Source organism: Peromyscus californicus, unplaced genomic scaffold (genome assembly GCF_007827085.1).
Source record: "Peromyscus californicus insignis strain IS unplaced genomic scaffold, ASM782708v3 Scaffold_3__1_contigs__length_106647218, whole genome shotgun sequence".
Lineage (NCBI taxonomy): Eukaryota > Metazoa > Chordata > Mammalia > Rodentia > Cricetidae > Peromyscus > Peromyscus californicus.
Genome location: NW_026294551.1, coordinates 79,215,560 through 79,241,676, shown reverse-complemented (window position 1 = coordinate 79,241,676; position 26,117 = coordinate 79,215,560). Strand labels below are relative to the sequence as shown.

General features: G+C 44.4%; 1 protein-coding gene and 1 pseudogene across 1 annotated transcript in view; both read right to left on the bottom strand.

Moving 5' to 3' along the window:
• Positions 1-26,117, bottom strand: part of Adra1b (adrenoceptor alpha 1B) — a 58,673-nt gene that overhangs the window by 9,845 nt on the left and 22,711 nt on the right. The window lies entirely within an intron of this gene.
• The window catches only part of LOC128121443 (mth938 domain-containing protein-like), an 8,001-nt pseudogene continuing 6,783 nt past the window's right edge, over positions 24,900-26,117 (bottom strand).

Below are 26,117 nucleotides of genomic sequence, written 5' to 3'. Positions count from 1 at the left end.
TGAATATGTAATTGAGAGGTTCCTGTGCCATTTCTAGCTGTCATTGAAGCCATCGCATAGACCACTCAAACATACATCGGATTTGTTTTGACCAGCAGCTGAGATATCCCTGGGAAGCACTGTGCTGGTGGCCCCATGGCCCCACCCTGATTTACTTGGCAGCTTTGGGATCAGGCTTATTAAGTGGATGAAACGAGACAGCCCTTCTGAAAGGGCTGAGGGGTGAGACCTCACCACTTGCCTGAGACATTTCTTTTATTTTCCTCTATCTTCTATTAGGCACTAGGAGGAGGAGGAGGAGGAGGAGGAGGAGGAGGAGGAGGAGGAGGAGGAGGAGGAGGAGGAGGAGGAGGTAAGACTTGGATGGGGAGGGATAAAGTCGGGGAACAGATGTTGTTGCAAGCCCACCTACGTCAATTGGCTCTTAGGAGCCTGAGTGGTTTATGGGGATTGTGAAGTGGAAGGATCAAAGGCTAACACCCAACCGGACCTGGACAGAGAGAAGCATTTGTTGGTTGGACGTGTTCCAAGGAGGTCATCCTGAAGGGTCTATTCCACAACGATGAAGAGTAAACACTGAACAACCATGCTCTCAACCTGCTGTGAGTGAACACTTGTCGTGGCCATAGTGCACGTTTGCAGAGTTATAGCAATGATTTAACAAAATTCTTTCTTAGCACTTAGCTCTGGGTTAAAAGCAGGGCCGCTTTTGGCCAGTGTGGTGGTTAGTTTTCATTGTCAACTTGATGGAATCTGGAAGAGAGCCTCAATGAGCAGGTTGGTCTAGGAGCCTGTCTCTGGAGGATTGTCTGGATTACATTAGTTGAGATAGGCCCCCGGTGGGTGTCACAGTTCCCTTGGGAGGGGCTTCTGAACTGTGCAAGAGTGGAGAAAGCAGCTGAGCACAAGCATGCGTGCATTCAGTCTCCCGCTGCTCTTGACTGTGCATGTGGATAGCTGCCTCACGTTCCTGCTGCTTTGACGTCTTGACCGATGGACTGGAGCCCAGAACTGTGAACTGAAGCAACCCCCCCCCCTTTCCCACTAAGTCACTTTTCTCAGCATATACTATCACAACAACTGGGTAAAAAAACTAGACTAGATACCTCATTTTACCATCCTTGTTCTTAGGACAGCCCCACTCAGGGACTGTATATACTCCAGCCTGCATTTCTGGTCTACAGGCCATGGTTATTCTGTGCTGACATAAACAAGTCTGGATTCCACAAATAAGTTCCCAGAGGGCAGAGAGCAGGTGGGAAGTTGAGTTTAGAATTTGAGTCTTTGAATCCAGGCAGCCTCAAACAAAAGCTCTTAACCAGCAGAACAGCGCAGAGGAAATGGGATATATGTGCTGATAGATATACAGACTGGAAGAATGGACAATGAAATCAATCAACACTGCTTAACCCCCGGTGGGGGGAATTATAGGTGAATTTTCCTTTTGGTTCTTTTTGGTGTTTTCCACCCCCCTCCACACCCCCCCCATACAAAGTAATTATGAAATCAGTTAAAACCCAGTGAATGTCACTTAAAAACTAAAAAAATCACCTCCTTGCTATGGTTAGACAATTTAAAAAAAAATGATCTACCTTATGTAATTCCCACGACAACTTGATGACCAAGATAGGATTTGTTCCTGTGTTAAAGATGAAGCCACAGTGTCACAGATGTAATGCTGTACCAAGGCCCCTGCACATAAGGGACAGAGACCTTGAAAGGAAACCTTTCAGTGCTAACACCAGAAACCCTGTTAGTCCCCAGTGTGCCTGTACCCCTCTGACCTTATTCTCTCGCCGCGGGGACAAATGGGGAATCTTTTTAGTCTTTACCACTCCTTGCTGTGCATACCCAGAGGCCTTCGCCTAACAACCAGTGAACACGCTTGCACACTGCAATGGGGAGGCACCAGAGTTTGTGGCACTGTTTATCTGGTGTACAGAGCACCAATATCGAGCTGGGTGGTTTGTAGCATCCCTCTGGGCCATGGCATTCAGGGGCTCTGGATTATAAATTTGGATTTGACTTATTTCACAGTTATCATCAGGCAAACCCATGATCTCAGGGGAGCCAGTGGGAGGTGAAACCGTTTTGATCAACTTGTAAATTGAGTGGGGTTTTATTTTTTATTTTTTTTCCCCCACGCTCTTATTAGCAGTATTTGGCTACACCTTCAGCCAAGCCGCGTCTCCCTAGCTGAAACAGTCTGGCCCAATAAAAACTAGAAAAATATAAAACACTAGCTAATTCTTTCAGCACTGGCTCTGTAAAAGGAAGCCTTCCTGGATTTGGAAACTCCCTTCGAGGTTTTTCCATTTTCATTTGCCGTTTAACCCTGGAACGAGATCATAAACTCGTCTGACAAATCAAATGTCTTCGGGGCCCACAGATCCATGTTAAGCTGTAAAACAAACTGGAAATAATAGTCGGCAGAGTAGCTGTTTACCGTATGTGGTTCCTAAAGCACCCGTCAAGTAGCGTGTTTGCAGACATCCTCTGTGGCCATACAGTGATCCCACTGTACAGGACGACACAGAGGTGGAAGTGGCCAACAGGGTCCCATGCCCAGGAAGGGATGGGCGAGGACTGAAAACCCGTCTCTGGTGCCTGAGTTCTTGCTCATTGACTGATAAGAAGAGAATAGTGCTCCTGTTCATGTCCTTAAACACCAGGTAGTCCTCACCCCCTTATCTAAGAGTTTCTTACCACCCAGAGCATTCCAAGTGCCTTTTCTGTACCCCCAAAATGTGTCCTCTGTCACTCTTTACCTTGCATTTCAGTTCTTTGGTCTATACCTCATCTCTGATTAGACTGTGAACGTCTAGAAAAGAGAGTGTAGGCTGGACTCTTCTCTCTCTGTCCAGAGCCTAGCATAGGGCCGGGCAGGTTATGATGGGCACTTAACTGACCGACATTACACAAATAATAGTAGAGATAGAAGTAATAAAATAGGAATATGTGAATAGTCATTCAAAGTGAAACTTCTGGGTAAGTAATATCTAGGCCTGTGTTAGAAATGTGGTATCTGGGTTGGGGAGACACCTCAGTAGTTGAAATGCTTGTGCAACCATGAGTATTAGAGTTCTGTTCCCGAAATCCACATACATGCTGGGTGGGCGTTGTGATCTGCCTGGAAGATGGAGAGAGGGTATGCCTAGAGTAAAGCGGCCAGTGAGACCAGCCACAGGTGAGCTATGGGCTTAAGACACATCACCTCAATGAATAAGGCAGAAGAGCAATAGAGGATAATTCCCAGCACCAACCTTATACCTCTACATGTCCTTGTACACACATGCATGCATACCCACACATATGTGTGCCCATGCCCATATGCAACACACAGACTGACTGACAGACAGCAGATAGACAGACATACAGACAGACACACACACACACACACACACACACACACACACACACACACACACACACAGAGGAACAAAAAGGGACACAGAATCTTTGATCCAGTACATCAGATCTGCTTCTGAACAGGACTCTGAGGTGAGAAGTATTATCTATCCCATGCCACACTGATGTACTTATTTATTTGAACTCATGTGTGAGAGTACACATATACACTCAACTGTGGAGACTCAAGGTCAGTTCCAGGTGTTACTCACAGGAGTCATCCACTCAATGTTTTTGAGATGAGATCTCTCACGGGGACCTGCTTTTAGACTAGACTGCCCAGCCGGGAAGCCCCAGGAGTCCTCTCTCTCTCTCTGCCTCTCCAGCAAGCACATGCCATCACCCCTGACGTTCTAACATGGGAGCTAGGAATCAAACTAAGGATCTTAGGCTTGCACAGCAAGTGCTTTACTGACTGAGCCCTTTCCTCTGCACCCAGTTTATTTCATTTTTAAGACAGATCTTTGTGTCGTCCAGGCTGGCTTTACACTCAACATGTAAATAAAAAATTAAAGAAGAACATGAAACCGCGAGGAAGATTGGGTGGGAGGTGGCTAGGGGAAGTTGGAGGGAGGTGGCAGTGGATAGATATGATCAATATATATTGTATAAATGTATAAAACTGACAGATAATTTAAAACCATTATTTTAACAGCAGCAACAACAACAACCCCTCCTCCCCCCTTCAGTATGTAGCTGAAGATGACCTTGAACTTTTGACCCCTCTTCTTCCACCTCCTGAGTACTGACTAGGATTATAGGTAGGCAGACCACACCTGTTTGTGTGTACTGAGATGGCTTTCACACATCCTAGACAAGGACTCTACCAACTGGCCTCCAGCCCCAGGCACACACATTTATTTTTAATATGTGTTTTCTTGCGTTTCTCGGTACTCAGGGAAAAGCATGGGATTGGTTCCCTTGTCCTCAGTTCTCTTGTGGCTCCAATAGTTAGTAGGAGAAAGTTCAAACTGCTGGGGCTGGAATTTGAGACCCATTGAACTTGGCTGCAGTGAGCTGATCCTCAGCAACCCGCACTGGCTTTTCTGGCCGCTTTCCTCCTGTGAGCGCTCGCTGTCCACTGGCCTGAGATGGATCTCCCTTCTTCCTCCTCCTTTCCAGACCTGGCTCAGCGGCCTCCTCCTTACAACTTCTTTTCTCTGGGGTGTGAAAACAGAGCAGGGAACGAACACACAGAGAGGCTCTGCTAAGATCTGGGTGGTGCTGGCAGCAGTCAGGCAGGAGGGATGGACTCCCTAGTCTCCATTTACACTGGTACACACTGGGGCTCTGTGCATATGGGACTCGTCTGATATCACAAACAGCTCTCAGGTGATAAAGCTAGGACTCAAACTCAGATATCTCTGGCCTCAAAGCTGGACCAGCTTCCATAACACACAATAATTATTTCTCTACTTTAGCACATTTCTGGGATGAGGGAAAGGCAGCATTGTTTACTTATGTCTTTTTAATGATATGGTTATTATAGGTTTTTTTTAATTTAGCCATTAAAACCTGTGCATGTATCTAGAAGCCAAGAGTTCTGTGGATTCTTTTCAGTTATCAATACTGGTTAAGCAGATAACTTCACATCATATGATTTCAGGGACCCACAGGCCCACTGAGTCTCCTCTTTGATTACCCAGGAAGCACTGAGTCCCCCGATTAGGACTATCTGGTGTTTCTGTATGTGGGTATGTACACTTGACTGCAAGTATTTTTGGAGGCCAGAGGCATCAGGTGCCCTGGAGCTGGAGTTACAGATTGCTGTGAGCCGCCATGTACGACTGGGAATTGAACCTGGGTCCTCTGGAAGAGCAACAAATGATCTTAAACACTAAGACATCTCTTTAGCCCCAACTCTGTGTTCTTTTGAGACATGATCTCCCTCTATAGCTCCAGGATATCTTGGCTATTACTATATAGTCCAGGTTGTCCTTGAACTCATGGCAGTTTGCCTGCCTCAGCCTCCTGAGTACTGGAGTCACAGGCATGCACCATCACATATGGCTTCCTTTCTCTTAGTTTTACTCTTTTTTACTTTACCCAGCTCAGTTCTCACCTCTGCCTTGAGACCTTCTCTGACTGCTCAGGCTATTTCTTTCTTGTTTCCCACCAAGCAGAGCCCATAGTGCGCAGGTCCATGTAGGACTCCATTGTTCTAGCTTTGGGCACCATAGAAACTCTTTATAGATGGGGGTCTATGTTTCATACTGCTAGCATGGGTTTGGACATACAGACAACACCTATTAATTGTTGATTAATTGATGGTACTAAGATCCACCTGCTGGCATCAGCCCAAAGTTAGGAGTAGAGGCATCTTCCAAGCTTCTACGCTTTGACCTCATGGGAAATAGTGATTTTCCCTGTAGAAGGTTTTCACAAACTGAGCATTGGTGAGATTTATGGGAAGGCAGCTACAAAACTTTATAAAGGGGCATAAAAAGAAGACATATATAAATGGAGAGACATAGCTTGCTGTTGTACAGAAGTTCCTATCCAACATAAATCCATTTCTCCCCAGATTCCTCTGAAAGTTCAAAATAACCTTATTAAAATCCCAACAAGTTTTTTGGAGTAGGTTTTTTTTTTAAATCCAAAATCAAGCCTATGCATGACTATGAAATATAGAAGGGCAATTATGAGAAAATGTCCAGGAAATTTGAAAAAAATGAAGAGTAATGATGGGGTGAATAGGGGGGAAATGAGCGAGCTCCTTCCTGTGTATTAACTCTGTTATAAAATATTAGGGCAGGAAATACAGGGAAAGGTAGAAAGATCCATAAAGTTATATGGTTTAGATGACAAACCAAATGCCCATGAAATTTTATGTGTCAGTTCAATGCTTTCGGGAAAAATAGATTATTTATAACCAATGTTGGGACAATTAGAAAAGAATGAGCCTGGATCCTTATTTCATCTATGTTTTTTATTTTTTATTTTTGGCTGCTCAAGACAGAGCTTCTCTGTGTAGCCCTGACTGTCCTGAAACTTGCTCTGTAGACCAGGCTGGTCTCAAACTCACAGAGATCTGCCTACTTCTGCCTCCTGAGTGCTGGGATTAAAGGCATGTGCCACCACACCTGGCTCTTTACTTACTTCTTATACAGAAATAAACTTGTATTCAATATTTTAAATATTCAAAAACCCTATTAAAATATTAGAGGAAAGCTGGGGGCCTAGTGGCTAAGATCTGTAATCTTGGGCACTAAGGAGTAGGGTCACAAGTTGTAAGTCTACCCGGGCTTACCGAGAGACCGAGAGTCCAACTCCAGCCTAGGGAATTTAGGGAGACCCTGTCTCAAAAAGAAAAACATCAACAACAAAAAGAAAAAGTCATCATAGCACTGGAGATGTAACTCAGAGGCAGAGCGCTTGCCGAGGGTTCACGAGGCCCTAGCTCAGTCCTCAGTATTGAAAAAAAAAATCAGAAGAGAATGTACATAAATATTTTTATGGTTTTGATAAAAGGAGTATTTTAAGGTGTGGCAGAATTTCAGGACTGGTAAGGAAGAAATATAGATGAACTTGTTGAGAGATGTCTGTAAGGCCTCAGATTTTATTTGTTTATTTATTTACTTATTTTTGGGGACAAGATAGGGCCTTGAACTTTCTATATAGCCAAGGATGGCTTTGAACTTCTGATCTCCCTGCTTCCATCTCTTTGAGTGCTTCGATCACAGGCATGCATGACCACATAGGGTTTAAGTGGCATTGAACCGGGACTTCATGCTTGCTAGGCCAACACTCTACTAACTGAACTATATCTCTATCCCAAAGACTGCAAACTTTAAAAGCAAAGATGTAAGAAGAATTGAGGGAAATACTAATTTGGTTTTGAGGTGCTGGGGTTGAACCCAGAACCTTGTGAATGTGAGACAAACACTCTACCATTGAGCTACATCTCCAGCCCAAGAGAGTAAAGGGAACGACATCTCTGATACAGCAAAGCTCTTTTTGAAATCAACCAGAGACAAACAAGTCAGTAGAAAAACCAAGCAAATCAGCTGGATAAGCAAATAAGGTAAGGACAGTGGTCAGTGACGGACTTGGTGAAAAGTAAAATTCTTCTACAAATAAACAATGCAAAGTAAGAGCAGCAAAGCGTTTGAGAGCTGACAGTTGAGACGACAGCTTAACAAGTGCTGTGAGGCTTGGAGAGATGATTAGCAGACCCGAGTGTTTGCTGTTCACACAGAGGACCAGAGCCACAGGGTGGCTGACAATCAGCTGAAACTCCAGCTCCAGGGAAATCTAATACCCTCTTCTGGACTCGTTAGGTGCGCGCACACACACACACACACACACACACACACACACACACACACACACACACACAAATAAAACTTAGAGGGGAAAAAGTGCTGATGCTCTGTTTGCCAAGGGAACAGGAGAGACGACATCCTTGTGCGCTTTCGTGGAGGGTGTCAGTTTGGGGTGGCAAAGTGGTGTTATCTAATAAGATCAAAATGAGCATGGTTTTCCATTTAAGTGTGACACCCAGGAACTTGTCCTCTAGAAGTGTTCTTGAAAGAGAGCAAGATGAAAAGAGTAGGGAACCAAAGCAGTGCTCCCCCAAACTGAGAAATAACCTAGATTGCCAACAATAGGGGATTGTAAAATAAACCATGCAGCTTTCATGCCGTGAAAAAACCATATGTTTACTAAAATGGTAAGTTTGGTCTACAGTGACTTATGTAACAGTATTAAAAAGAAAGAGCAAATTTCAGGAGCTCATGACTACATCCTCCTTTGTAAAGGATTCATCTATTTTATTTTACGTGTGTGAACGTTTTTTTGCCTGTATGTGTGTACTGCATGCATGCCTGCTGCCCATGAGGCCAGAAGATGGCGCTGGATCCCCTGGAACTGAAGTTACAGAGGCTCACAAACAGCCATGTCAGTGCTGGGAATGGAACTCAGACCCGCTGCAAGAAAAACCAGTCTTCTTCATGGCTGTCTAGAGGCCCAACAATCTGATTTTTATAAACACTCTTTCTCTCTGTGTAGACTATTATATTAATAGCAAGAACAGTCTGAATGAATAAAGACTGAATTGTTGACAGTGTTTATCTATGAAGGATGGATTGTATGAAAAATTTCACTTTGCATCTATTTTTTTTGTAATAAACAAGTGCTGCTTTGCTGGAGTGTGTGTGGGAGGGGTAAGTTGACAATACAGGGTCAGGGGGAAGTCTACACAGAATATCTGGTGGACACTGAGGCCTGGCCTTGGCCTTTCCAGTCCAAGCAGATAGGTTACAAAGCAAGGGACCAAAGAACTCTCAGGTTTTCTTCTTCCTCTGGCCCTAAGCCTTGTGCTCACCATTTTGAAATGGGCCTGAAGTTAGAGGAAAGGATGTGGTCTCTTTGGCCTGAGTTTCTTTGAGCCCAGAACAAACAGGCCACCCAGTGCATGTTTCTTCCTTCCAAGGTGGTAGATGAGCCTGTCAGCGGGCTGAAAGGCCTAGGTGTCTCAGATAAAAGGCTCCACCACAGAACAGGGACAATTACCGGCCTCAGGGAGCCAGATGGGAAACCAGCCAGATTGGACCACTTAGGCCATTAGGCTCCACAAGATTCCTTTCATCCTGTCTCCCAGCAGCTGTTGGCTCATTTGAGTTTTCTTTCTGACTCATCCCTTTGTTCCATCCTTTGACTGGTGGGAATCAAACTTTTCCTATCTCCAAACCAGTCTTCCATGTTTAGCTTGGCTCTGGACCCCCGGATGGCTCCGCGTATCTCCCTTCCACCTGTTTGGTCCCATCTGGGACACAATGTTCCCTCAGAGGCTGTGTCTGGGGGATCGCGCTGTCTTTGTCATCTGGAGCCCTCCGTGGTCCTTGACTGCAGTGTGAATGATGCCAGTAGCCAGCTCCCGGGTATCCCGACTCCTCACCAGAGGTCCCCTCCTGCCTTCTTGTGTCCCCAGAGCCAAGCACGTTGCCTGGCACTGGGAAATTTGGTATGATGAAATGACTGTTCTTTGCTGCTGACTGGCAGTCATTCTCCAGGTTCTAGAAACATGGAGTTCATCCTGGCTCTTAGGCTATGTCTGTGAGCATGCCCTAAAATGACCCTGGGTGCTGCATCAGTCAGATAGGAGCAAGAAATTTTGGGTGCTGCTCCACAGAGTCACGACCATGGATAATAAGAAAGCATGGTGCATTTCAAAAAGCTGGAAGAAAGGAGTTTTCAAAAGTTTTTTTTTTTAACCATAAAGAAATGATCAAAATCATACACGGTGTTTTATGCTTGTAATTCCATTAGTCTGGGGGCAGAAGCAAGCAAGTGGACTTCTGAGATCTAGGCCAGCAGGCATACTTATTGAGACTCTATCTCAAAAGTAGGAGGAGATTGAGGGACGGAGAGATGATTCATTAGTGCAGAGCACTTGCTGCTCCTGCAAAGGACTTAGATTCTGTTTCCAGCACCCACATGGTAGCTCACAACCATTTGTAAATCCAGTTCCAAGGGATACAGCATATTTGGTATCCATGGGTACCAGGCATGTGTGTAGAGCATGTAATATACTTTAGCAAAACATTGTTATCTATAAAATAAAAGTAATATAAAATATGCAAGAGAGAAAGGAGAGAGAAATGATCAATTTAGTGTTTGAGGAGCTATATATGTTCACCTCAATTTAGAGATTAGGTAATGTATAACCGTATCAAAACATCACATGGTATTCCATTACTACGTACTGTATGTTTTTATGTATCATTGAAAAAAATTCAATAAAAAGCCCCTGAAATTCCTGCCCTCTATCACAGCTTAAAAACTGCTCACAGAAGGGAGTGTTTCAGAAGGAAGGGTCTGGAAAACAATTCCTTGCTCAGCTGGCAGACTGCTGTAGGATAGACACAGAGATGGGTGGGCTTGCTGTGGGCACATGAGAAATTCTGAATGTATTCTATTTGTCCCTGTATCATTTATGTATGTGCCACTCAGACATGATGGGGGGGGGCGCTCTTCCGGAAAGTAGGTGAGATGTTTCCTAGTCACTTCCCCACAGACTTTCAAATTCAAAGCCCTCCCTTGGAGTGTCTGGATTCATGGGAGTGTCTGACCTCAGCGTGGCCTCTCCTGCCTCTTGTTTTCCAGTCCCTTGATGATCCCTGTGCTTACATCCCATGTGGCTATGGTTCTTTGAGAGAACAACCTCTCACACCGTGTGCAGTGTATGAGTCCTGAACTTCATAGCTTAGAACCCAAACTGCCGACGTAATGGAATGGAGAGGTGGGGCCTTTGGGGATTCAGTCTTGAGGGTGGAATTCTCAAAAATAAGAATAGTGCCCTTATAAATGGGACTCTAGAGGGGTAGGAAAGTCCTTGCTTAGTATGTATAACATCCTGACTTCCATCCCCAGTATAATAAAACTTAGAGGTCTCTAGAGCTTTCTTACTCTTTTTCCTCCATGTGAAGACAGAACAGTCAACCTGAAATCTGGAAGAGGCTGTCAAAAGAACCGAACTGTGCTGATAAAATAAAAAGCACTGATTGGGAAGATGGTTCAGTGGTTAGGAGCACTTGTTGCTTTTGCAGAGGACCCAGGTTCAGTTCTCAGTACTCACAGGGTGGCTCATAACTTTCTGTAACTTCAGTTTCAAGGGATCTGATGCCCTTTTCTCACCCTCACAGGCACCAGGCATGCATGTGGTGCACATGCATACATGCAAACACTCATACAATAAAATTAATAATTAAGAAGATAAGCAAAAACCCATCTGTACTGAAAATAGAGTAACCTAGTAGTTGTTCTTTCTTGGAGCAGCCTGAGCTGACTAAGACATCAAACATGGGGAGAAAATGCTGGATGCTGGGCTCCCCAACCTCCTGCTCATCCCCTCTCATCTCTGTTCTTTTGGTGGCTCTGGGAGATCTGAATTATTGTGATTTTTTGAGACAGGGTTCCATGTAGCCCAGGTTGGCCTCAAATTCTCTTTGTGGGCTAAAGATTGCCTTGAACTTGTGATCTTCCTGCCTCCGCCCCTATAAGCACTGGGATTCTAAGCTAACCGGGCTTTCTGGATGCAGGGTTTTAGACTGTTGGTGTCAGCAGGAAGTCCCCAAGCCTTGCTCCACTTTGCAGGGAGCCTCAATCGAACATCTCCTAGATGCCTGCAGCTAGTTGAGCATTTAATCAAGCAGATTAATATTGATCCTGGAATCAAGGAGATTTCACTGATTATTTTGTTCAGCCTCCCCAAGCTTAGAAGGTGAGTACAATAATAATGTGCAGTTTATATGCTCAACAACAATAACAACAGCAACAGAAAACAACAGCTCGGTTATTAAGCAAATTGTCCAAAACTGCACAGTGGCAAAAATGAGATTCAGTTCTAGGCCTGCCCCCAAAACTCCTGATCTCCCTTCTACCGCTGACTCTTTTAGCCTAGAGACTTGTATGCCCCATGGAGCATTTGGTATGGGGTTGTCTGGAAGAAGACCAGAGGTGCTGGTTACACACAGGGAAGGAGAGACTTGTAGGAGATTGTTTGAGAAGGAAGCATTATTTGACATTATTGCTTTAAGAAAATGTCCCACCTTTGAAAACGTTGAGGAGACAGATTGGAATGGTGGGGAAGAGTACTCCCTTTACCCATGGAGGTATGAGAGCAACTGAATAAATGTTTCAGAAAAGCCTAGAGTAGGGATGCTATTTAGCTCCTGAGAGGTGTCCAGCTTCCTGACTTCAGAGGTAGAGAACAGGTGCAGACTCTCACTGTAGTTAGAAAGGGAATCGGCCTTTGTGATGGTTAATATTGATGATTATCCACTTGATAGGACTTAGAATCATGGAGGAAATCAACCTCTGGGCATGCCCATGAGAGGTTATCTAGATTATGTCCACTGGTGGGAAGACCTTCCCTAACTGGGGGCAACATTGCTCTTGGGTTCTGGACTGAATAAAACAGAGAAAGCAGGTTGGGCATTGGCATCCATCACTCTCTGCTTCCTGACTGCGGATGCGGCGGGATTAAGCTGCCTCAAGCTCCTGGGGTCATTGGTGTCATAATCAACTGTACTGGAACTGTGAGCCCAAAGAAACTGCTCCTTCCTTCAATTGCTCCTGTCATGGTAATGAGATGAGTAACTGATACAGTCTTTATGATGTGAAGATGGCGTTCTGACATAAATAACAAACAATGAAATCAGTTATCATCAAATGATAGTAGGCAGGCGGCAGGTGCTTTAACTAACCCCTATGGCGCACCATTCTGTTTAGGACCCAAAAGTTATATGTAGGAGCTACCATTGTCCCCATTTCACAGATTTTTTTTTTGTTGTTAGTTTGTTTGTAGTATGAGGGTTTGAACTTAGGGCTTCATACACGCTAGGTAGGCATTATACCACTCGGCTATGCCCCCAGTCCTAGTTATGCCTTTTATTTTGAGATAAGGTCTCACCAAGTTGTCCAGGCTGCCCTCGAATTTGCAACCCTCAAGCTTCAGCTTCCCAGCTAGTGGGGATGACACACCTATGTCACCAGGTTCAGCACGTTTCACAGATGTTAAAGTGGAGGTTTAGTAGAGAAGTAATCTCTCAGAGCCAACTGTGAGTTCTTGGGTTACTATCTTCTGTGGTTTTAATAATTCGCAAATACCAAGATAGCAGGTTTCCCAAAGAAGTCTAAATAAGTAGTGTAAATGGGTGCAAACACTGTGGAAATCAGTGTGGAGTTCCCTCAAAACACTAGAAATAGGTGAATTGTATGACTAAGCTATTCCTTTCCGGGGCATAGACCCAAAGGACTCTACTTTCTGACAGAGACACATGCTCATCCATGTTCATAGCCATTTTCACAATATCTAGGACATGGAAACCAGCCTAGATGCCCATCAGCCGATGAACAGGTAATTGAAATGTGCTACCTATACACAGTGAAATCATATTCAGCAGCATAGAAAAATAAAATTGTGAAATTTGTAGGTAAATGGGTAGAACTAGAAAACATTATACTGAGTGAGGTCACTCAGATCCAGAAAGACAAACATTGCATGCTGTCCCTCATGTGAGGATCCTAGCATGGAATCTTTAGATTTGTGTGTTTACCTGGAGATTTGTGTGTTGAATCAAAGGAAGTAGTAACAAAGGGGCCATTGATGGAGATGAGGACAAGGGAGTTTAAGGGAGGGGGTATGGTAGAACATGTGTGATATGGAGGAAAGAAGGAATAATGCAGAGGGAGGTCTAAATGCGGGGGAGGGATGGGAGGGTAGGGTAGAGGAAGGGACCAGGGGAGGGATAACTCACACTAAGGATGTCTGAAAAAAACTAAATGGAAGCTGCCTATTGTATAAGTTCATCTTCTCTCTTCCTTTCCACAAATTAATATTTTCATAAAGGAGTTGAAATGTAGTCACTCTACCCAGAGTATAATACTCCTTCCAGAGACAAAGGATGCCAAAGAAAAAGTCCAGTGTCAGATGTGGGATGCCTCCCCTTGAGTTGGTCAGGAGTGCCCTGGAGATTCCCCAAGACAACCACTGCTCTGGGCTGTCCACTGGAACTTTACGGTAAAAGTGTAAGACACCACACACTTAGAACATGGAGAAAACAAAACAAACAAAAAGAAAGTAGAGCAAGGTGAACATGGAATTGTCGGCATTTTGGAGGTGGAGGCAGGAGGATTAGGAGTTTGAGGCAAGCTTAGGCTACATGACCCTATCTCAAACAAAAGCAAACTAGAACCAAACCAAATGTAGAACAGAATTCACAAGGGAGCGCATCTAAAGAAGAGAGGGAAAAGTACATTAGGATATGAATGCATTAGGTTTTAGATGACCTTTCTTCTCAGGCAAATTGGGAGAAACTATTTAGAATTGAAAAACCATCTTTCCCTATATCCAGACCTCCCAGACCAAGGTTCGTAAGAAGGTGGAGTGAGGAGGGATCTTAAGTCACAGATGTTTCTGCGATCTGTAGATGGGCAATACCTCGAAAGAACCAGAGAACAGTAGAAGGGGTGTCCAGAGAATGGAGAAAGCAAAGAAAGGTGAAAACACAGAATTAAGCCAGTGTTAAAAGGACCCCCAAATCCTTGCTCCTGTCACCTTCTCATATCTTTGACTAGGATGAAAGGGTCTTGTGCACAATAAGACCCTAACGGTTGCTGTGATTGGGTGGTCAGGCCAGGGCAGTTTGGATTCCAGTCTGAGAAGCTGCTACATTCTTTCTGTTTCCTGGCGGTCTTCCTGTTCCAATGTAACACAGTTCTGCTCTGGGTCACCCCAAAGGGATTACTCAGGCTTGCTAATTCTTTTGTCTACTTCCTTCCTTATAGTCTCAATCTGATGTTCAACCCTAAACCTGACAAAGGCACTGAGCCTCAGTAGGTCATTCTGAAAAATTGCCCTATTTCTCCCAGAGGTGCATGCTTAGAATGAGGGCATGAAGAAAAATCCACCTGGCTCAGTAGCAGTGAGAAGAAGTGACCAACTGGGCTCTGGTCTTCATCTTCCATTGTGCCTTTCCCCATGCTCTAACCCACTGATTGTCCCAGGAGGGCATCAGGAGAGCTGACGCAGTCTCTGATGACTCCGGGTTTTGCAAATACCAAAAGGGTAGGATGCAAGGAGAGGCCATGTGCAAGTCCAGCGTGTGAACAAACACATTTGGCAAACGCATCTCAGACTCCTTCCGAGGTTGCTGACATGCATGAATGGAGGCAGGCTAGCCCATCTGCTCTGAGCTCTTGCTGGCTTAGGAGAGGACAGAGTAACCTTAGAAGATAGTCTTGACCTGGCCACCTGCCTCTGTGTGGCTTGTGCGCTCCCTTTGTCGATTCGGGTGCTTCATCCTAGTCTCTCTTGATCTGCATCTTTCCCCTATGGATTTGTTCAAAGAAAAAGGACAATCTGGTAAAACCAGCATTTGAAGTCAGGGTTTATTAGCCCCACTTTCTGTTTTACTTTCAATGTTGTTAATGCATCGAGCCTCTAAAAATGGTGTCTGTGAACCACCGAGAAGAAAGAGTTGCCTGATGCTCGGATGTACAATTTCTTTATAACTGTTTCATAGCTTCCATCAGGTTTTCTAAAGAGCCCTGTACTAAAAAAAGGGATAAGGACCATTGATTTAAAGAAAATCACGGCTTCAATCAAGAGCTGGCTTGTCCACACGCGGGGCCAAGCACTAAGAAGAATGGGCTCCATCTCTCTAACGAACAATTCGAAGCTAATAGTGTTGGTGAGGATGCAAGCGGAACAGAATAGCATGCACTGATTTTGGGAGTATAAATTGGCTCATGATTTCTGGAGGGAAATTGAGAGAGATGACTGAAAAGCTTTAAAGTATTATGTATTCGACTTCTCTGGAATTGCAGTTCTGAGAATGTGTCTTAGCAGCTACTGTTGTTAACTCTGGAGTTAGACTGACAGGTTAAAATTTAGAGTTATTGTCTCTATCTCTGTGGGGAAGTCGATCTCTCTAAGCTATATATTCCTCATCTACGAAATGGAGATATTATTTATCCGTGGAGCTCTTTGGAGGGTTAAATGAAAATATACATGTGAAACCTGTAGTATGGCATCCAAAGCATCAAAACTCAGCAAGTAAGGGTAAAGGCACTTGTTGCCAAGGCTGATGACCTGAGTTCAATACCTGGGACCCACACAGTGGATGGAGAGAATCAATAAATATTGGTTACTATTTGTATGCAAAAATTTGATAGCCATATTATTTATAATGATTAAAATTGGAACCAACTTCAAAACTGTGACATAAGTAATTGGCCTAATGATATATGGCATTTAACCAGTTAAGATTAATGAAGTGAGTATGATCAGAAAAGTGTGTATATATTTTATAAGTTTTCTATATATGTATATACACATACATATACACACATATGCATAAGTATATGTATTCTTACACAATGAATAATCCTTCTCCCAGAAGCCATAGATTGCTAAGCAAAAGCCCAGTCTCACCTCAAATTGTTGCTCAGGATATCCTGGAGACCCTCCAAACAATACAGGTACCCACCACTGGTCTTGGTTGCCAACCAGAATTTGATGAAATCTTATTGCTGAAGACACCACATACATTGCTCACTTGGCATGGAAAAATTGAGTTGATATTAACTAGGAAGCTTCCTATTTGCTGGCTAGTTATCACAGTACTAGAAGGTTCTATGTAGGTGGCTGGGGGGAAAGTTATCAACAGTCTTCTCCATCTATGAACCCTGTGAACTGCAATAAAGACCAGGGTGTCAAGACGGGCCATGCGCGCAACAGTGACACATGTTCCAAAGGGAATCAACTGCTTTCTGAATGAAAGTCCATCCCACAGGAGGAAATCTGTGCCTGGTACTGCAAATCTGGCCAAGAACCCATGGTCTCGGAACTCACAGGTGCCAGAGGCGAACCTTCTATTATTTTGCTAAATGTACAGCCTATCAAACTACCTTCTATAGTTATAGCTCTATACTCCCCAATCAGTGCACCTCTCAGATCTCATTAGAGAAGATTCTTTGTTCAGTGGGAGGTGAGCAGTGCAGAAACTCGCCGCTAATCAAAGTGCAGAGACTATGCGTCAGTTGCGTACTCAACCACAAATGGGACATCCTCTACCACAAAGGCTCCATTGTGTAAGAGGGAGAAGACAGATGGTAAGAACCAGGGGCCAGAGAGGACTGTAGTTAAACAGTGTCTTCTGTACATGACAGGACTACTGTACTGATGAACTCAACAGTGTGGTTGCTTGCATATGACTTGAATAAGATTAAGCCAGTCAACATTCTAGCACAGAGGTGGAGGGGCTCATGAGTCCTCACCCCTCTCTGAGGAGCTATTGGTAACAGATAGCCTCTGGAGGAGGGAGATTTGGTTTTCTCGAAGGGTGTGGTCACTGTTAGGTCAACCACACACCGTTGGACCCTACATTTATGAGTATATGGGCACCACAAGTTAGAACTGCTGTTATTAAAAAATAAATTTAAAAAAGACAATGAAATTAGGAGGGGCTGATCTGAGAGGACTTAGGGGAAGGAGTCACAGGTGAATATGATAAAAATACCTTGTATGAAATTCTCAGAGTTAATTACATTAGTAAAATATTATATTAAAATGTGTGTGGTGTGGAAAGACACTGGGGAGATTGGAAGGCAGCACGTATGATATTCCACAGAAAAATGGCTCAATAAATGTTCTAGGCTTCTCAGTGGCTTTGCTTGGGGCATGAGTTTTTATGATCTTTCTGCTTTCCTGTATCTTCTAAATTTTTTGTAATGAACATATGCAGCTTTTTGCAATAAGACAAAACTAACTTAATAAAATCAATTCATGAAAAAAAATGACGAGTCATTGTTGAGAAATGTGCCATGACTTTGACTACTTGGGGACAAATTCCTTTTCTTATGAAGAAAATGAGAGTTTTTTTGTTTGTTGTCTGTTTTTGAGAGAGGGTCTCATTGCATAGTTCTGGATGGCCCAGAACTCACAGAGATCCTCCTGTCTCTGCATCCTGAATGTTGGGATACAATGTGTGTGAAGCCATGCCTGGCTGGAAATTGAAAATTTGTAGCCAGGCAGAAGGGCACATGCCTATAATCCCAGTACTCAGGAGGGGAGAGAGGAGGATCCAGGAACTCAAGGTCATGCAAGTCTTGAGTTCAGCCTGGGCTCCATGAGAGCCTGTCTCAAGAAACCACAGCCATGTTCAGTGGGCAGAAGTGCTTTTTGTTCAATGTGAGCACCTGACTTCAAATCCCCCAAACCCACATAAAAGCTGGGCATAGGACATGATGATCTGTAATAGTAGTGCTCCTATGTGAGATTGGAGGCTGACACAGAAGAATCCTCAGAGCTCTTGGTCTAGCTAGCCTATTATATAAAGCAGCAAATAATAAGAGACTCTCTCAAACAACAGATGGTTTTGGTCCAGAGCTCAGTGCTTAGAGTGCTTGCCTAGCAGACTTGAGGCTGTGGTTTAAATACTTAGCATCCCCCAAAAGGAAAAGAATGAAGTGTAAATCTAATTAATCTTATCAATAAAAACTATTAGTCAGATATTGGAGTAAAAATATGAAAGATTAGAGAAGCAGGAGAGCAGCCACAGTCGCTTCCTTCCTCTTCCATTCCTCCAGTCCAAAGGGGCTGAGATCCTGTATCAGCCCTGCCTTACCACTTCTTGTCCCTCTCTCTACAGTCCTCCAAACCTCTATGGTTAACTAGTGGCTAGCTCCACCCTCTGGTTCCAAGCAAACTTTATTTGTCAGAACACAAACAAAATATCACACAACAAAAGAAAGACACCAGACAAGGATGAAGGTGAGGACCAGCATCCAAGGTTGTCCTCTGACCTCCATATACATGCCTGCATGTATGCACACGTGATTGCTGTGGGATGTTCTGTATGTTAAATGTGTTTCTCTGATTGGTTAATAAATAAAACACTGATTGGCCAGTAGCCAAGCAGGAAGTATAGGTGGGACAAGGAGAGAGGAGAATTCTGGGAAGTGGAAGGCTGAGGAGAGAGATGCTGCCAGCCACCGCCATGAAAAGCGAGATGTAAGGTACTGGTAAGCCACAAGCCACGTGGCAACTTATAGACTAATAGATATGGGTTAATTTAAGATATAAGAACTACATAACAAGAAGCCTGCTGCGGCCATACAGTTTGTAAGCAACATAAGTCTCTGTGTGGCCGGGTGGTGGTGGCACATGCCTTTAATCCCAGCATTCGGGAGGCAGAGCCAGGCAGATCTCTGTGAGTTCGAGGCCAGCCTGGTCTACAAAGCGAGTTCCAGGAAAAGTGCAAAACTACACAGAGAAACCCTGTCTCGAAAAACCAAAAAAAAAAAAAAGTCTCTGTGTGTTTACTCGGTTGGGTCTAAGCGGCTGTAGGACTGGTGGGTGAGAGAGATTTGTCCTGACCGTGGGCCAGGCAGGACTGGAGAAAACTCCAGCTACACACGATTAGCAAGTAACCAAAACCAAGGGGTTGGGGGAAGATAGCTCAATCGGTAATATTCTTGCTTTGCAAGCCCCAAAACCTGAGTTTAATCCTTAGAACTTATGTAAGAAAAATATCTAGGTGTGGTGATGTACACTTGCAGTTCCATCTTTGGGAAGTCTAGAATCCATGGGCTTACTGGCCAGCCATCTTAGCTTGCTTGGAGAAAGTTAAGGAGAAATTCTATCATAAGGGAAAAAAAAAGGTGGATGGTGCCTGAGGAACAACACCCAAGGTTCTTTGCTTTCATACTTACACATGTGTAAGCGTGCATGCACATGTGTACACACATGCACACACACACACACACACACACACACACACACACACACACACAAGCAAGCAAACAAACAAAATAAGAGCTGTGCCTTCTTTTCTTGTTGAGAATGTGGGAAATACAAATGAATTTTGTTATTTTGTATTGTGTTTTTGAAACAGTGTTTTGCTGATTGCCTAGGATGGGCAATTGAACCCTCAATTGTCTCACCTCAACCTCCAGGGGGCTGGAGTTACAAACAAGAAGGGCAAACATGCTTAGTTCAGGTGGTTGGGTGGCACTTATGGAGAAGGGAGACTCCTTCACCTTTAGGGCTATCACAAAGCCACCTGGTTTGCGAGCCATGTATTCTAGAGGCCCAGTGTAATAGGACAGGCCTATAGGGTCAAGGAAATTGGCTCAGACCCGTTGCCAAGGCATGAACCTAACATACTCCTTAAGAGCCAACCTGGAGTCTGCCTGAGGGCCTAGCAAGGGTCGCTGTCAGAGTTCCTGATCGCGCCTAGTCAATGAAGGACTACCACACAGACTGGGTGCTGGGAGGAGGGTATATAAGGCCTTCCCTGTTATTGAATAAATGAGTTTGTTATTTGCCTTCAATGGACTCCTGGTGTCTGTGTCATTGACACTGCACCTTCTCACCCCCTCCCCTGAGGGAGCCATTAGAATCCAAGCAACAGCCCAGCTAGTTGGGTATTTGAAAAGGCACCTCCAGCTCTGGGCTACAGAGCCATTGTCCATTGTGGTTGACTCTAGGGAAACTTGGTATGGATTGAGGATGTCAGGGACTGCGGCATTTGGCTGCAAACACTGGTCTGCAGTCAGGATTCCAAGTTTAATCTCTGTGGAACTGATGCAGGAGGGTGGCTATGCTTGCTAATTAGATAGCAGCAGTGTCGTTGATCAAATCAGTTTCTTTCATGACACAAAGCCAAAGAACTCAGCAATAGCTTGCGCCAGCTTCCGGGTAACCAAAAACCATCATGACTTCCTCTCCCTGAGATGTTACTGTGGTCAGTCTAGATTGCCTGGCTAACTGCTGGCTCCCTTCTCAGTGACAGATAATATGATGCTGTCGAGGTAGCTCCTGGGTCTCTCCCATGGTCTGACTTCAGGCTTGGGCAATTTAAATAGTGCTCATTCATTTCTTTCCTGGATTTACGTCAAGCATTAGACTTCATCAGCCTTAAAGAGCCATTGCTCTCTGAAAGGAAGCAAAGTCACAGCCAGGGTTCCCCACTACATTTATGAATGGCTCTGCCATTAATTGGAAAGTCAATGTATGAAAAAGAGAGTGAAAGCGGAAACCACTGGAGAAAATGGAGCTTATTGCAGCCACCGAATATTGAGACCCACATTTCCAGTCTGTATATGTAGATCAAAGGACTAAACACACAAGAGGTGGCTTGATTTGGGGTTGAGTGATTTGGGGGACCCAAAAAGCTGGTTGTAAGCTTTGCTGTTTGTGAGCCCCGAGAATTTGGGGCCATGATTTTACCTTTCCAAACCTTGGTTTTCTTAGTGGTCCAATGGATCAGCCTCAAAGGGCTGTGACGATTAGATAAGATAACACAGAGAAACAGTTAGTTTACTTCTGAAGATATAATAAGGACTCCATAAATATTAGTCTCCCACCCATGTCTTGCCTTCTTCAGAGAGTTCTGAAATTCTGTCCTCATTCTTTGTTACAGGCTTGTGGATCTTAGGCTCACTGTCCATGCTGTTGGAGTTCCCGGTTATTGGTTATTCTTCTAGACAAGTCTTCCTACTGGATCTCCAGAATTTGGTCTCATGAGGTAGGTGAGTCTGGCCCTTAACTTCAGGGGCCAGCCACCCAGTCACACAGCCAGACACAGAGTAATAAGGAAAGAAAAAGGAACAGAGAAAGATAAAAAATCCTGAAGCCAAAGATAGTTGGTCTAATTCAAGAAAAGCTGGCAAGAAACAAACCAAGCTAAGGCAGGACATTTATAAGTAAGAATAGGTCTTTGTGTGTGATTTATTTGGGAGCTGGGTGGTGGGCCCCTCAAAAGAGTAAAAAAAAAAAAAAAAAAACCAACCAACAACACACTATGTAGTCAAAGATAATCTTCAGTTTCTTATACTCCTGCTTCTATCTCTTAGGTGCTAGAATCACAGATATGTACCAACACATCTGGTTTATGTAGGTTGAGGATCAAACCCAAGGCTTTGTCTGTGCTAGACAAACACTCCACCACCAACTGAGCTTCATCCCTAGTTTCCACATTTTAATTTTCTTTAATAACAGGTCTATTGAGGTTTGAATGTAAAATGTCCTTCATAGGCACACATGTTTGAACACTTGCTCCCATCTAGTTGTTATTGTTTTGTATGCTTGTGGAAACTTAAGGAAGTGGAGGCTTATTAGGGGAAATGGGTTAATGTGGGTGGGCCTGGAGCCTCCTGCCTCCACATCCCAAATACTGGGATCATGGGCAATAGCCATGCCTCGTCCAATGAGGTCTTTATGAACAGAAGCCAGATCATATTATTTTTCCTTCTCAGAGCCCTCCAGCAACTTTTCGCCTTCCCTTAGAGAAAACTCAAACCTCTTCATCATGGCGTTAGGCATTGCAAGATGCCATCTTCCTATCTGACACCATCTGTCACCTCTCCTTCTTTCCATTCTACTGTCATTATATGCGACAGCCACCTGAAATACAAATTCACCTTAGGACCTTTGCATTAGTGGTCCCCAAGATCGCTGCAGGGCAGCTCCAAGTCACTTGAATGTCAGTCTACGAACATGGAGTGCTTCCCCCACATTCCCTTACTTTGATTTTCGGCATCCTGTCTCCTCTAGCTCACCAGTTCATTTTCTTTCCTCACTAAGGCTCATAAGCAGCTGATATTTGTCTGTCTGAGATGTTACTAAATCAAAGTGTGTGTGTGTGTGTGGGGGGGACTGTGTTTCTTTTGCTCATTCCCATATCTGCAGCACCTCTTAACATCTGGTACATAGATGGTGCCTGGAAGAGCTGACTGTGAGATCCTCACACGCCTCTCACTCTCTGAACTTCAGCTTTCACATCTGGGAAAATGAGGCCGATGACAAGTCTCTCCCACACCCCCACGGTTCTTAGGAAGATTAAAGGCGATAATGTGGATGAGCTCCTCGGCACAGAGTGGGGCCATGTGCCTGTGGTGCTAACTGTGAGCCTTTGGTAGACTTACATCCACCAGACACTTTTTAATTCAGCTATCACAAGCTTGAAATCATCTGTTATTAAGGGCATTTTGACAAAATGGTAACATGGCCTGCGGAGAGACTAGATTTCTTAGCATTATTCTGATGTTTCCTTGGCTAGGTGTTAGGCACAGTGTGGTACTGTGTGATGTGTAATAGTTCATGAATAGAGGCCTTCTGCTACTTGGGATCATTGTTCAGCAGATAGGGGATCTGGATGTGGAAGGATAAGTAGCCCAGGGTGTTGCACTGTGGTCATACATGTAACAACAGAAGCACAGCACAACCTTCTGTCCAGGAGATGCAATGGAGGCACGATCCCCTGTCTAAGAGATGGCAACCATAAGGAAGTTCAGAGACAAAGCTGGAACGAACAGGGCTGTTTGGTTCTGGGGCATCTTAAGTAAATTGGTATCTATAGAAATGTTCTATTAACAAAACAAAACAAAATTTGCTTGAGAGAGTCAGAAATGGACAGGACCTGACTCTTACACAAATGTGAGTTTGCAAAGGTAAAAGTGCACATTGAGAGATGTTGAAGTAAACCAGGAAGTGTTGGGTAAAGACTTGACTCAAGGGCCTTGGAACTGGCTCAGTGGTAAGGGAGCTTGCCACCAAGCCTGAAGACCTGAGTTCAGTCCTGGAACACATATGGTATAGGAAGAGAACTGAGTCCTGAAAGTTGTCCTCTGACTCATGCATGCTGTGGCATGCTTGTACACACACACACACACACACACACACACACAGATATGGGTCCCAGTAGCACACACCTCCCACCATGGAGCCTCCTGTCCCTATGTCTTCCTCTCCATGGTCAACGGTCCCCACAAACCGTAAGCCAAAGCAAGCCCTCCCTCCCATAAGTTGCATCTTCCTGTCAGATATTTGGTCACAGTAATAAGAGAAGTAACTCACACCGTGTCTCATATTAGTTAGGATGTTAGTTACTTAGGAAGCTCCAGGAGAAAACAGCCCGTGTGAACCTGAAAAAGGTTAGCAAAAACAGAGAGCGATTGACTTGAAAGGAGGGGAGAAGCTGCGGGATCAAAGAAGGAATAAGAATCAAGGAGAAGAGGAGTGGGGGAAAGAGGGGAGGGAGGCTAGAGAGGGAATACGGATGAGGGTCAGCTGTGGTAGTGGTTTAGCTGCCCATGCTGCAAGAAAACCACAGCGGGATTTTAGCTACATGAGAAAGTGGTCCACCGTGTTCCCTTAAAAATATTCTTTTTTCTTCTTATGCTAGAAGAAAAGTTTTGGGGGAAAATGGATGACAAATCAAATGACAAGCAGATCTCTTCCTCTCTCCAGCCACAAAAAAGAGAAAACCCTTTCCTAAGTAGGTCACACGATAGATCCTCAATCCTCTCACAGAGTTCAGGATACCAGAAACAAACAAGCAAAAAAAAAAAAAAAAAAAAAAAAAATTGGAGGTAGGGGCTGCAAGGCAATCTGGTTAGGGAAAGGTGACGTCGGCCATCACGGGCAGGAAATCAAAGCCTAACTCAACACCTTACGTGTCTGGAGTTGGGGATTTAGACCTGTTTGGGTCAGAGCTCCTCCGGCAAAGTCTTAACCAGAGCAATCCCCCTGTGGGTGTGTTCTCAGCTCTAGAGAGTTCAGTTTGAAACCAGGTGCAGTGGTTCGCACCCGGGGTCCCAGCAGTTGGGAAGCAGAGGCAGAGGTTTGCCACTTCTGTGCCAACCTGGGCTACATAGTAAGTTCAAGGCCAGCTTGGGCTATGTTTTTTTTTTTTTTTTTTTTTTTTTTGGTTTTTCGAGACAGGGTTTCTCTGTGTAGCTTTGCGCCTTTCCTGGAACTCGCTTTGGAGACCAGGCTGGCCTCGAACTCACAGAGATCCGCCTGCCTCTGCCTCCCGAGTGCTGGGATTAAAGGCGTGCGCCACCACCGCCCGGCTGGGCTATGTTTTTTTGAGGGAAATCCTCAGCTAACAAATGGGAGTAACTGAGCTTGCTTAGGTACTTTTTTCCTTTTCTTTTTTTGTTGTTGCTTAGTGCTTTATTCTCCTCTGTGGGTCCCATCAGCAGGTGGAATGGAAAACACCTCCCACTCTTACCCCCTGGACACCCAAGGCATTACACTCCTTCACTGCCTGCTCTGTCTGGAGGACCCGCACATCAATGCCTTGTTTCTGGAGGTACTCCACAGTGGATGGAGACCCCTTCAAGGCCTCACTCATTCCTCTGCCCATCACAAGAGGCTGCACACCCTACTCAGTGACTTCCTTTACATCTGCAGGCTGCACCCCAGGAGAACACTCAGTTCCTGTTTCTCTCCAATCCCAAGCTCGACTGCCTCCTGGTCATACGTGCCAATCCTTATAGGTTAAGGTAGAGCCTTGCCTTTTCATTTGTTCCCCAAGAGAGGGAAGCAGTTTTAGGGGACGCCGTAAGTAAATGAGCTGAAATGCAGTGCTTCTGTTCCCAGTTGCTCCTCTGGTCAGCCCATCGCTTTACCTCTCTCTGCCGGTCAGCTACCGGTACTTAGTTCTTTAAAACTTCTTTATTATATTCCTGCCCCAGAGGTGATCCAACTAATATTTTTACTCTAGTAAAAAAGCTTTGAGGTGTTAATTATACCTGTAATCAATCAATTTCTTTTAAATGAAGATGGTATTCCTTGACCTGTGTCCTTAATTCTGTGGCAGTAGCTTATGTTTTAGATGACACATTGCTGACTCTCTTATGTTTGTAAAACTTGCAGCTACCAAAGAGGTCACCATGAAGACAACAACCAGCTTTTCCACACGAACTTTGCAGCTGAAAAGAAGCTTTGACCACAGATGTCACGTGAGAGAAATCCAAAGGCTGCCAGGCCTCCAACCAGAGACACACTGCAGTGAGATTCAGGGAACACCCAGATCAGCAGATATATGTTCGGCAAAGTTGGCACGCTGTGTGGCTCCCAGGAGCTTGCCTGTCTATTCTTCTTTAAGGCATTTATTATTATTGTTATTACTATTATTATTACTACTACTACTATTATTATTATTGTATGCATGTCATGGTGTGTGTGTGGGTATGTGCATGCCACAGTATACATGTGCAAGTCAGAGGATAGTTCTGTGGAGTCAGTTTTCTCCTTCCAGCTTTTAGATGGGTTCCAGGATCAAACTCAGGTCACAAGGCTTGCATGGCCTTTGCCATCCTGCCAGCCCTAGCTCACCTGCTTAAATGACTGTTTTTGCTGTTTTGTTTCTTACTATAAAATCAACACACATGGTTGACTGAGAAGCATG